The following is a 9,870-nucleotide window of genomic DNA, read 5'->3' on the forward strand; positions in this document are numbered from 1 at the left end:
TTGTCGCTTCCGATGATCCAGATAATGAAGGGACAAATCAGTAACCTTTCAATGGGTGTCCCTTGGTGGACAGAATGAGGCATTCTTAAAAAGGGAGAAGGCACCAGATGTGAGTCCAGCTAATTTCTCATGACCTTGGAAAGCTGGTTGACTCAGGAGGGGAACTAGGTGGTGAGGCCTCGATGCATCAGCTCCTGGGGAGACTGAGGGCCTCAAGCCAAACTGTTTAACTAAACAGGTACGAAGACCAGAGACCTGAGCCAGAAAGGAGAGCCATTTTCTTGGTTGACAAACCAAGAGAAATAAAAAGACTGCTAAGATAGAACCCAGCCACAAGATGGACCAGGTCAGAGCTGAGTATCAAGTTGGAAGTGAGAGAACACCGTGAAGGAGAACTAGAGGAGGCAGTCAGGACAGGATCTAGTGGATATGACTTTGATCCCAGGTGACCGGGTGTAACTGAAAAGTCTTAATTTATTCCATATGTGCTGTTTCTATCTTAATGATGCAGTGCTCAAGACAGGAGGAAAAGGAGGGGATAGAAATTTTTTTTTAAATTTTATTATGTTATGTTAGTCACCATACAATACATCATTAGTTTTTGATGTGGTGATCCATGATCCATTGTTTTCATATAACACCCAGTGCTCCATGCAGTACATGCCCTCCTTAATACCCATCACCGGGCTAACCCATCCCCCAACCCCCTCCCCTCTAAAACCCTGTTTGTTTCTCAGAGTCCATAGTCTCTCATGGTTCATCTCTCCCTCCGATTTCACCCCCTCCATTTTTCCCTTCCTTCTCCTAATGTCCTCCATGCTGTTCCTTATGATCCACAAAGAAGTAAAACCATATGATAATTGACTTTCTCTCCTTGACTTATTTCACTCAGCATAATCTCCTCCAGTCCCATCCATGTTGATATAAAAGTTGGGTATTCATCTTTCTGATGGCTGAGTAATATTCCATTGTATATATGGACCCACATCTTCTTTATCCATTCATCTGTTGAAGGGCATCTTGGCTCTTTCCACAGTTTGGCTATTACGGGCATTGCTGCTATGAACATTGGGGTGCTTATGGCCCTTCTTTTCACTACATCTGTGTCTTTGGGGTAAATACCCAGGAGTGCAATTGCTGGGTCATAGGGTAGCTCTATTTTTAATTTTTTGAGGCACCTCCACACTGTTTTCCAAAGTGGCTGTACCAACTTGCATTCCCTCCAACAGTGTAAGAGGGTTCCCCTTTCTCCACAACCTCTCCAACATTTGTTGTTTCTTTCCCTGTCCATTTTTGCCATTCTAACTGGTGTAAGGTGGTTTCTCAATGTGGTTTTGATTTGGATTTCCCTGATGGCTAATGATGATGAACATTTTTTCATGTGTCTGTTAGCCATTTGTATGTCTTCTTCAGAGAAGTGTCTTTTCATGTCTTCTGCCCATTTTTTTACTTGATTATTTGTTTTTTGGGTGTTGAGTTTGAGAAATTTCTTATAGATCTTGGATAGCAGCCCTTTATCTGTAGTGTCATTTGCAAATATCTTCTCCCATTCTGTGGGTGGCCTCTTTGTTTTGTTGACTGTTTCCTTTGCTGTGCAGAAGCTTTTTATCTTGATGAAGTCCCAAAAGTTCATTTTTGCTTTTGTTTCATTAGCTTTTGGAGATGTATCTTGAAAGAAGTTGCTGTGGCCGATGTCAAAGAGGTTACTGCCTGTGTTCTCCTCTAGGATTTTGATGGATTCCTGTCTCACATTGAGGTCTTTCATCCATTTTGAGTTTATCTTTGTGTATGGTGTTAGAGAATGGTCGAGTTTCATTCTTCTGCTTGTGGCTGTCCAATTTTCCCAGCACCATTTATTGAAGAGACTGTATTTTTTCCATTGCATATTTTTTACTGCTTTGTCGATGATTATTTGACCATAGAGTTGAGGGTCCATATCTGGGTTCTCTATTCTGTTCCATTGGTCTATATGTCTGCTTTTGTGTCAGTACCATGGTGTCTTGGTGATCACAGCTTTGTAATATAGCTTGAAATCGGGCAACATGATGCCCCAGCTTTGTTTTTCTTTTTCAACATTTCCTTGGCAATTCAGGGTCTTTTCTGATTCCATAGAAATTTTAGGATTGTTTGTTCCAGCACTTTGAAAAATGTCATTCAGAAAATGATCCATTTTATTCCTACTCATCTGCTGATACCTGGAAGTGAACCTGGGAAATCATGACCCAGAAAAATGTATGCTTTCATAAGTGGCATATGTCTCTGTTAGAAATAAGCATAGGTTGGTGGGACTGTTTCTAGATAAAGCCCGGAGGCTGATAAAAGATATTAAGGGCTGAAATGGACAAAAGGTAACAGGTGAAAGGAGGTGAGTCCCTGAAGGTAAATGATGCCAACCTTGCAATTTTGCTTTGGAATTGTCTTCTTTAGCTTTGAAAAGGCAATAAAATATGGTGGTTAAGAAAATAGATTGCCTGGGTTTGAATCTTGTCTCTATCACTCACTAGCTGCATGCTTTGAAAAAATTTTGTGAAATGGTCTTAATTTATCTTCTGTAAATTGAGGTAATATAGTACCTACTTCATGGGTTGTTGTAAAAAAAAAAAAAGTCCTAGCTTAAGGGAGAACTTTTTAAACTTAAAAAGTCCTAGTTTTAGTTTAAAATAATCATGTAATATATGTGATTCATTCAGACCAGCAACCCCCCAATAATTTTTTGTTATTAAGGGAGAGGCACTTTAATGGATGAGATATTCTGGGAAAATATAGTAACTTTCACCAACAGAAAACTAGATTGGATGTCACACTCTTAAGACACAGATATGTCTGTCTTCAGGGTCTGTAGGAAATGTCCGCACTGTTCAAATGACATTAAGACTTTACAATACATTAGTGAACCTGCTACCCAGATTGCTTGTTCACTCTCCAACTTACTGTCCCAGGGGAAGGCAGGCACCTGTTCTAATTTATCTTATTCAACAAATAGTTATTGAACATCTCTCCTATGCCATGGACTGTTCCAAGCATTGAGGTATAGTAAACAGAATTCTCTGCCCCCAGAGAGCTTCCATTCTAGTGGAATTTACTTGAATACTTGTTAATGTTCATCTCTGTGCTTCCTGGCTGTTGTGGAACTGCTGGAGAATGGAAAATGGGTTTCATTCTCTCTCTGAGTGGTGAGGACTTTAAGCCTTTCCACATACTTATTGCCTTTGGATTTTTTTAATAGCAAAATAGGTGAAGTTGAGCTTCTTCCTGGTACCTGCTAACCATCCAGCTACCAGAAGGGGGTTGTGAAGGGAAGTCCAGATCCCTTTGTCCACCAGTGAGCTGAGCCTGGGACCCAGCCTTGTCCTTTTCTACTGGCGCTGAGTGAGTCTTGCTCTGGGTTTCTGGTGTCCTGTTCTAAAAGCCTCCAAACAGTCATAACACAACTGAGAGGGCACTTGCTCAGTCCCCATAAAGCCAATCTGCACCCCAACACAATCACGCTGTCCTAGAGTGACTATCTCCTTGGGGCCCTCGTGGGTTGTCAGCAGAATCTTTTGTTCTGTCTTCTCCAAAGGTTGTTGCCTTCCCGATTTCCCTGCTATGTGTCCTGCCTGGCACACTGGCATAGACCTGATAAATATTGATCAAATGAACCCAGGTAGTGGGCAAGATGATTGTAGGGGGAATGTGGATGAACAATTGATATTTAATATATTGATGTTTAATGTTTTAGGAGAGACGTAATTTAAATGGATAGATGAAAAATGTTTTAAGTTTAAAGACCACCAATTTTAACAGTAGTACAGCACTGATCAAAGTTTGGGAAATACTGACCCAGGGGCTAATAATATAAACTGTATAGTTTAGCTGGCTGGGTTTTAATCTTATTTCAGACACCAACCAGTTGAGTGAGCTTGGGAAACAGCAGTCTGGACTTCAATTTCCTTAATTGAAAATGGGACTAATAATAGTACCTACATCGTGGGGTTGCTATATGGTTCAATGAAATATGAAACATGTAATCCATGTAAAATGCTAAACCCTGTATCAGACACCTGTGAATGTTCAGTAAATGATGATTATTATTAATCATTGCTATAATAACATAACTACCACTTTGTCAACTTGCACTTCTTATTCTAAGCACCACTGAATGGAGGGCTCAGGTGGGGTAGGCGCAGAGATGTGCGAGGAGAGCCCACCAGTAAACATGCTGAGAGGAGCCTGGGACATGAGTGTAGAGCATCACACAGAATCAAAGAGAAACTGAGGCCCGAGCAGAAGATGTTCTGTGGCTTAGCTAATGAGCATATCTCACAGTAGCAGAACGAGAAGACTGGGACCTCTTCTAACACCCTCAAGACTAATTTGCCATGCCAATTTATTTTGAATGATACACTACATCCCTTAAAAAAACTGACCCTTCTTTTCTGAATCTTCAGTTGACAAGTGCTCTGTCCATATTCCATGCAAAGAAGCAGAAATTCTGCAGAGCAACAAAGAGAACACACAAATAAGATGAAGCTTTGTTTAACCATAAAATCTGAAGTTGGTTAGTCATTACATTGTAATCTAACCTGATCTAAACAAGGCCGTACACATATGCCATATAAGCTTTTTTCTCTTCTAAAAATATCTCATTACCATCCACAGGAATAGTTAAATATAGATACTTTGTTTTTATGGCCTTTATTTCTGAAACATAAAAGGTTTTATGTTTCTAATCCCTAGACAATTTTTCATGGTATTTCTGTTTATCCTGCAATCTACTTTCAAGCCATGTTTGGGGGAAAAATGCAATGATTTCAGGAAAGTCTAAAGTGTTTCTCAATTATCGTGAGTGAATTCTGGGACTCACGGAGTCATTTAGCTCCTCTGATCTTAGACAATCGCTCCGCATGACAGGAGTTACTCGAGTTGGGTTTTTATCCTCTTGGTTTCTTTTGAATTCTCTGTGGTGGTTTTCATTTCCTTTGTGTTTCTCTATTGTTTATTGCAGTCAGTTTCATGGCATTTACCTAGACTGGTTTTGTAGCAAGAGTCATTTGAGTGAAGGTTTTCCAACATCAGAGTTTCATTACGAGGAAAAGTAACAACCTTGTAGTCACTTCCAACGACCTCAGGGTGGATTTGGAGGAAGGACCCTGACATGAAACAGCAGGGTAAATTGCATGCACACTCCTCCATAGGCAGGATGACTCCGTGGGTGTGCAGCCTGTGACCTCACAAAGGTCACACTTAGAAGAGCCCTGTCTTTGGTTTAATGCTCTTTGTCATCATCTTGTAATTCTTTTTTTTAATATATTTTTTAAGATTTTATTTATTTATTTGACAGAGAGAGACACAGCGAGAGAGGGAACACAAGCAGGGGGAGTGGGAGCTGGAGAAGCAGGCTTCCCGCGGAGCAGGGAGCCCGAAGCGGGGCTCGATCCCAGGACCCTGGGACCATGACCTGAGCCGAAGGCAGACGCTTAACGACTGAACCTGACCCAGGTGCCCCAATTGGCCTTTGGTTTTTTTTTTTATATTTTAATTTATTTATTTGACAGAGAGAGACACAGCGAGAGAGGGAACACAAGCAGGGGGAGTGGGAGAGGGAGAAGCAGGCTTCCCGCTGAGCAGGGAGCCTGATGCGGGGCTCGATCCCAGGACCCTGGGATCATGACCTGAGCTGAAGGCAGCTGCTTAACGACTGAGCCACCCAGGCGCCCCATCTTGTAATTCTTAATAATTTTTAAACAATCCTCTAAGGCTTATGAAGTTGTGGACTGCCCCACCTCCAGGCTTGATCCACATGAAGCCCCATCTGCTTAGATATCACTGCCTACTTCCCCACTTGCTGGTGAACTCATCACAGCTCATGGGTCATTCTCTGCACAACTTTTCTCTCCCTTCTTCAGGCAGTTAGTCACTCAGTGTCTCTGTGTTCCCATGGCAACACATGCCCACTGCTGGGATTGCACTTTCTATTCCACACCCCATGTGCATGTGTGACTTTCTATCTGTCTCAACCGTGAACTCCAGGGCACAGATCAAAACTGACTTTATCCTTTTGTTTCTCAGGAATAGTTCCTGATACGTGGTAGTGCTCCTTCAATGTGTGATAATGAGAAAAATTTCAGTGAGCATTCACACGATGCTGGGGCAACATGGAGCTTTTCATTGTCACTGTGCATTGCTCTCTGCACAAGATACCATCCTGTCTCCCTTCTTCATATTTGCAGGATCCTCGTGCATCTTGTAATGCCCAACAAAAGGTCCATTCTCCTGGGAAGCCTTCCTTGAATGAAAGAAAGATGGATTGTCTTTCTCCTCTGTGGTTTCTCTACACATGGTAGATGAAAATTCCAATTGAACAATTTAGTTTTATTATCTGCCGTGGGTATGGAAGAGAAATAAGGGACCTCTAAGCTAATTGATTTTTCAGCACAAACTTAAATTGTCTGGTTATATTAGCTTTATGGGTCCAGCCAAACTAGAACCCATAATTTTTTTTTCCAGATAGAAAAGAGAAGTCTTAAACTTTAAGATAAAGGAGTAGTTCCCTTGAAGTCGGCAGGTGTGCTGATTACTATATTTAACAAAGTAAGTTGACTGTATATGTTTGGATTTATTTCTGGGCTCTATGCTGTTCCATGCTGCTTCTATTACTGTAGCTTTGTAATACATTTTGGGATCAGGAATTGAAAGGCCTCCCACTTTGTTCTTTTTGCACAACATTCCTTTGGCTATTCAGGGTCTTTTGTGGTTCCATATGAATTTTAGAGTGGTTTTTCTGTTTTTGTAAAAATGCCATTAAGTGGCATTAAAAAAAAAAAAAACAAAAAAACCCCCCAAAAAACCACTAACCCTCTCTAATAGGCACCACTATCACATTTCTGGGTAAGGAAACTGAACTAGGGAAAGTTGAAGATCTTGTTCCGTGTTTCTTGGCTGAAAAGCAGAGTTATAACTAAACAGATCCCATGCTTTCCCCAGTACATATTTGTGAATTTTTTGGGCTGGGGTGGGGGTGGGGTGCAGTGGGGCAGGGTGTTACTTGTGCTGTAGGTTGAACCTATTTTTAATGTTAAAGATTCAGAAGGCAAAAATCCCTTCTCAGTTAAAGGGTGCCAACTAATTCCAATAATAATCCTTTACAGGTCTCTGCTTGCTAGAAAGTGTTAACTGTTTAGTAGCAGTCATTTTTAACAAGCCCATAACACTGCCATTACATGAATTATACATGGCTTATAAAATGATTATTTAGTCAGTGGAAAATTAAATCCATCAGTGTTTTCCAAATCTGAGCTAGGACATTCATCAGAAAAAACTGTTAAATTTTTAATCAACTGTACTGCGGTTGATGTAGCTATCAGCCTAAATTGCTCTTTCTCTGTCATTCCCCTTGTTGCAGAATATAGTGTAGAATTACCAGCTCTACGATGCTAATTGATTTTTTCTTGCAGAGATTTAAGACAGAGTGACATGCCATCCAGCATTAAAATAAAAAAGTTGCACGAGCTTCAAAGACACATTTCACATATACCGAGTGGTAATTTAATATTTTAGGGTTTTTTGATCTTTCTCCTTGTGACCCAACACCTCAAGCCCGAGTCCACCTCAGACTGAGATCACACTAAATATTCAGACCCAAACATTAAACTAAGAAATTATATAGTGTGTTAAAAGATGGTAAGGTTATAAAAAATAATGCAAGGAAAGAGGTGTCTACTTGTGTATCAGTAATATAGCATAGTAAAAAAGCAGATTCCCCAAATGCACAAGAGTGACTAATGTTCCCTATGAACAGATAACTCACTGGACATTTCTTGCAGTCACAGAGTGGTTTAGACAGTTTCTTGCTTCTTTTATAAATCTCTTCTTTTTTTTTTTTTTTAGTGCACTTGAAGTTCTTCTGATGACAATCAAGGGTAATTCTTATGTTTTTCTTCAGGGAAATTAATTTATTAGCAGAACCTTACAAATTTGTCTTTGAATCCATTAAAAGAAGTATTTTCACAGGTAGACACAGACAAAGAAGGGAAAGCATGGCCCTAAGAACACTTCTCTGCCTACAACTCTTTATCAGAGGCATAGCTGGAGGTGGGAGTCAAAAGATTCAGTGCCCACCCATACCCTTGACACAGCATTGCGAATCCCAGGCCCCAGCTGGCATCACGCTGTGGGATTCTGCACAGTTCCAGACCCTTTCCGGCTTTCTCAGCCATGACTTATCTTTGGCAGTAACATGTTTCTCTGGACTAGTGTTGCTCAGATTCAAATGTGCATGCAACTCACCTGGGAATCTTGCTAAAACGCCGAGTTGGATTCAGTTACTCTAGGGTAGAGCTTGAGAGTCTGCATTTCTAACGTACTCCCAGGTAACACTGATACTGCTGTTCCACTTTGGGGAGCAAGGATCCGTGACAAACATCTAGCGCGGAACCATCCAGGGTGAAAATCTTGGCAGCAGTCCTGGGTCTGGACCACCATGTCATATGTGGGGCACCTGCTATTTCCACCAGGTGTGCCTCCCCATGGAGCACCAGCAGACTGAGCAAGCACCCAGACTAGACCCTGTAAGAGGGTGGCAGGGGTGGGGTGAGGGAGTAGGGAAGAGATCAGACATTTCTGCACACTGTTCTAGATGCAGCTCAGGGCATCATCAGGAAGGAGGAGCAGAAGTGATTGTTGTTTCCACTTTTCCTTCCCATGAGCTTTGGTGTGGGCTCTGTCCACCTGGATGAAGGGGCATCATTCCCCTTGCGGAGAGACCTCCCATATAAGCTCAAGGCCCCTTGTTGTCTGTTCCCAACATTTTTGGTCCCACCATAGTCTGGAGACAAACATTTACTCTTTCCCTAACATACCCTGTACTTAGAATCCTCCATGCATGTGTAATCACTATTCCCTCTAACTGGAGTATTCTTCTCCTCTTCCCTGCCTGATGAGATCTTGTTTATTTTTCTAGATAGAACTCAGATGAGAAGCATGCTCTGTCCCCTGCCTAGCCCCTCCTCACGAAGGTGGGAGTAACACTCTCTCCACCTGCCAGGCTGGGTGTTGCGGTGGTAGCGACTTGATGGTTCTTCTTGCTTCCATTCTCACCAACCCCACCCCACTCCACACACCATCCCGAATTCTGAAAAGTGCAAATCAGATGATGGAAATCTCCCCTTAAACACCTCCGGCTCCACAAGGAGCCACTCAAACAGCTCACTAGAAGCTGATCTCCCTACCCTGGTCTGGAAGTACCTGTGCGGCATGTCACTGTTTCCTCTGGGACTCCTCTCACGACTCGGATCCCCGCCTGCACAGAGGTTCTGGCTTCACTAGCATTCCATCTGAACTTGTAGGGAGATGAGCTTGTTCTCACCCTGGTCACGGGCTGTTCCCTCTGCCCAGAATGTTCTGCCCCAGGAGCTTCACTTGCCCATCCTCTTCTCATTCTGGTCTCAGCTCATTGCCCAAACCTAAAGTCAAAGTGGCCTCAGGGCTCTCCCTGTGTATTTCCCTGCATTGCTTCCATCACAACCTTTATGAGTTCCTGCCGTTTTCTTGTTTGCTTCTTGTCTGTCCTCTTCTATCAGAATTACTAGTCCCCCAAGAGAGGGGACTCTCCCTTCTCTGTGGAACACGATATTCCCGGAGTCAAAGCAGGTGCTGGGAGGACTTTCCATAATCTTGGTTGAATCCCTGAATGTTGAAAGTACTTAACAAAATGGCATCCCCTTTAGAGAGAGATAGATCTGGGCTTGAGAGCCAGCTCTGTCTTTTACTGGATACTGAACTCCTCTAAGCCTTCGTGTGCCCATTTGTAAGGCGGGAATAATAAGAGTCCCACCCTTCAAAGCTGTTGTGAGAAGTAAAATCACATAACACATGTAAGATGTGGAGCAC

The sequence above is a fragment of the Halichoerus grypus genome, chromosome 3 (genome assembly GCF_964656455.1).
Source record: "Halichoerus grypus chromosome 3, mHalGry1.hap1.1, whole genome shotgun sequence".
Lineage (NCBI taxonomy): Eukaryota > Metazoa > Chordata > Mammalia > Carnivora > Phocidae > Halichoerus > Halichoerus grypus.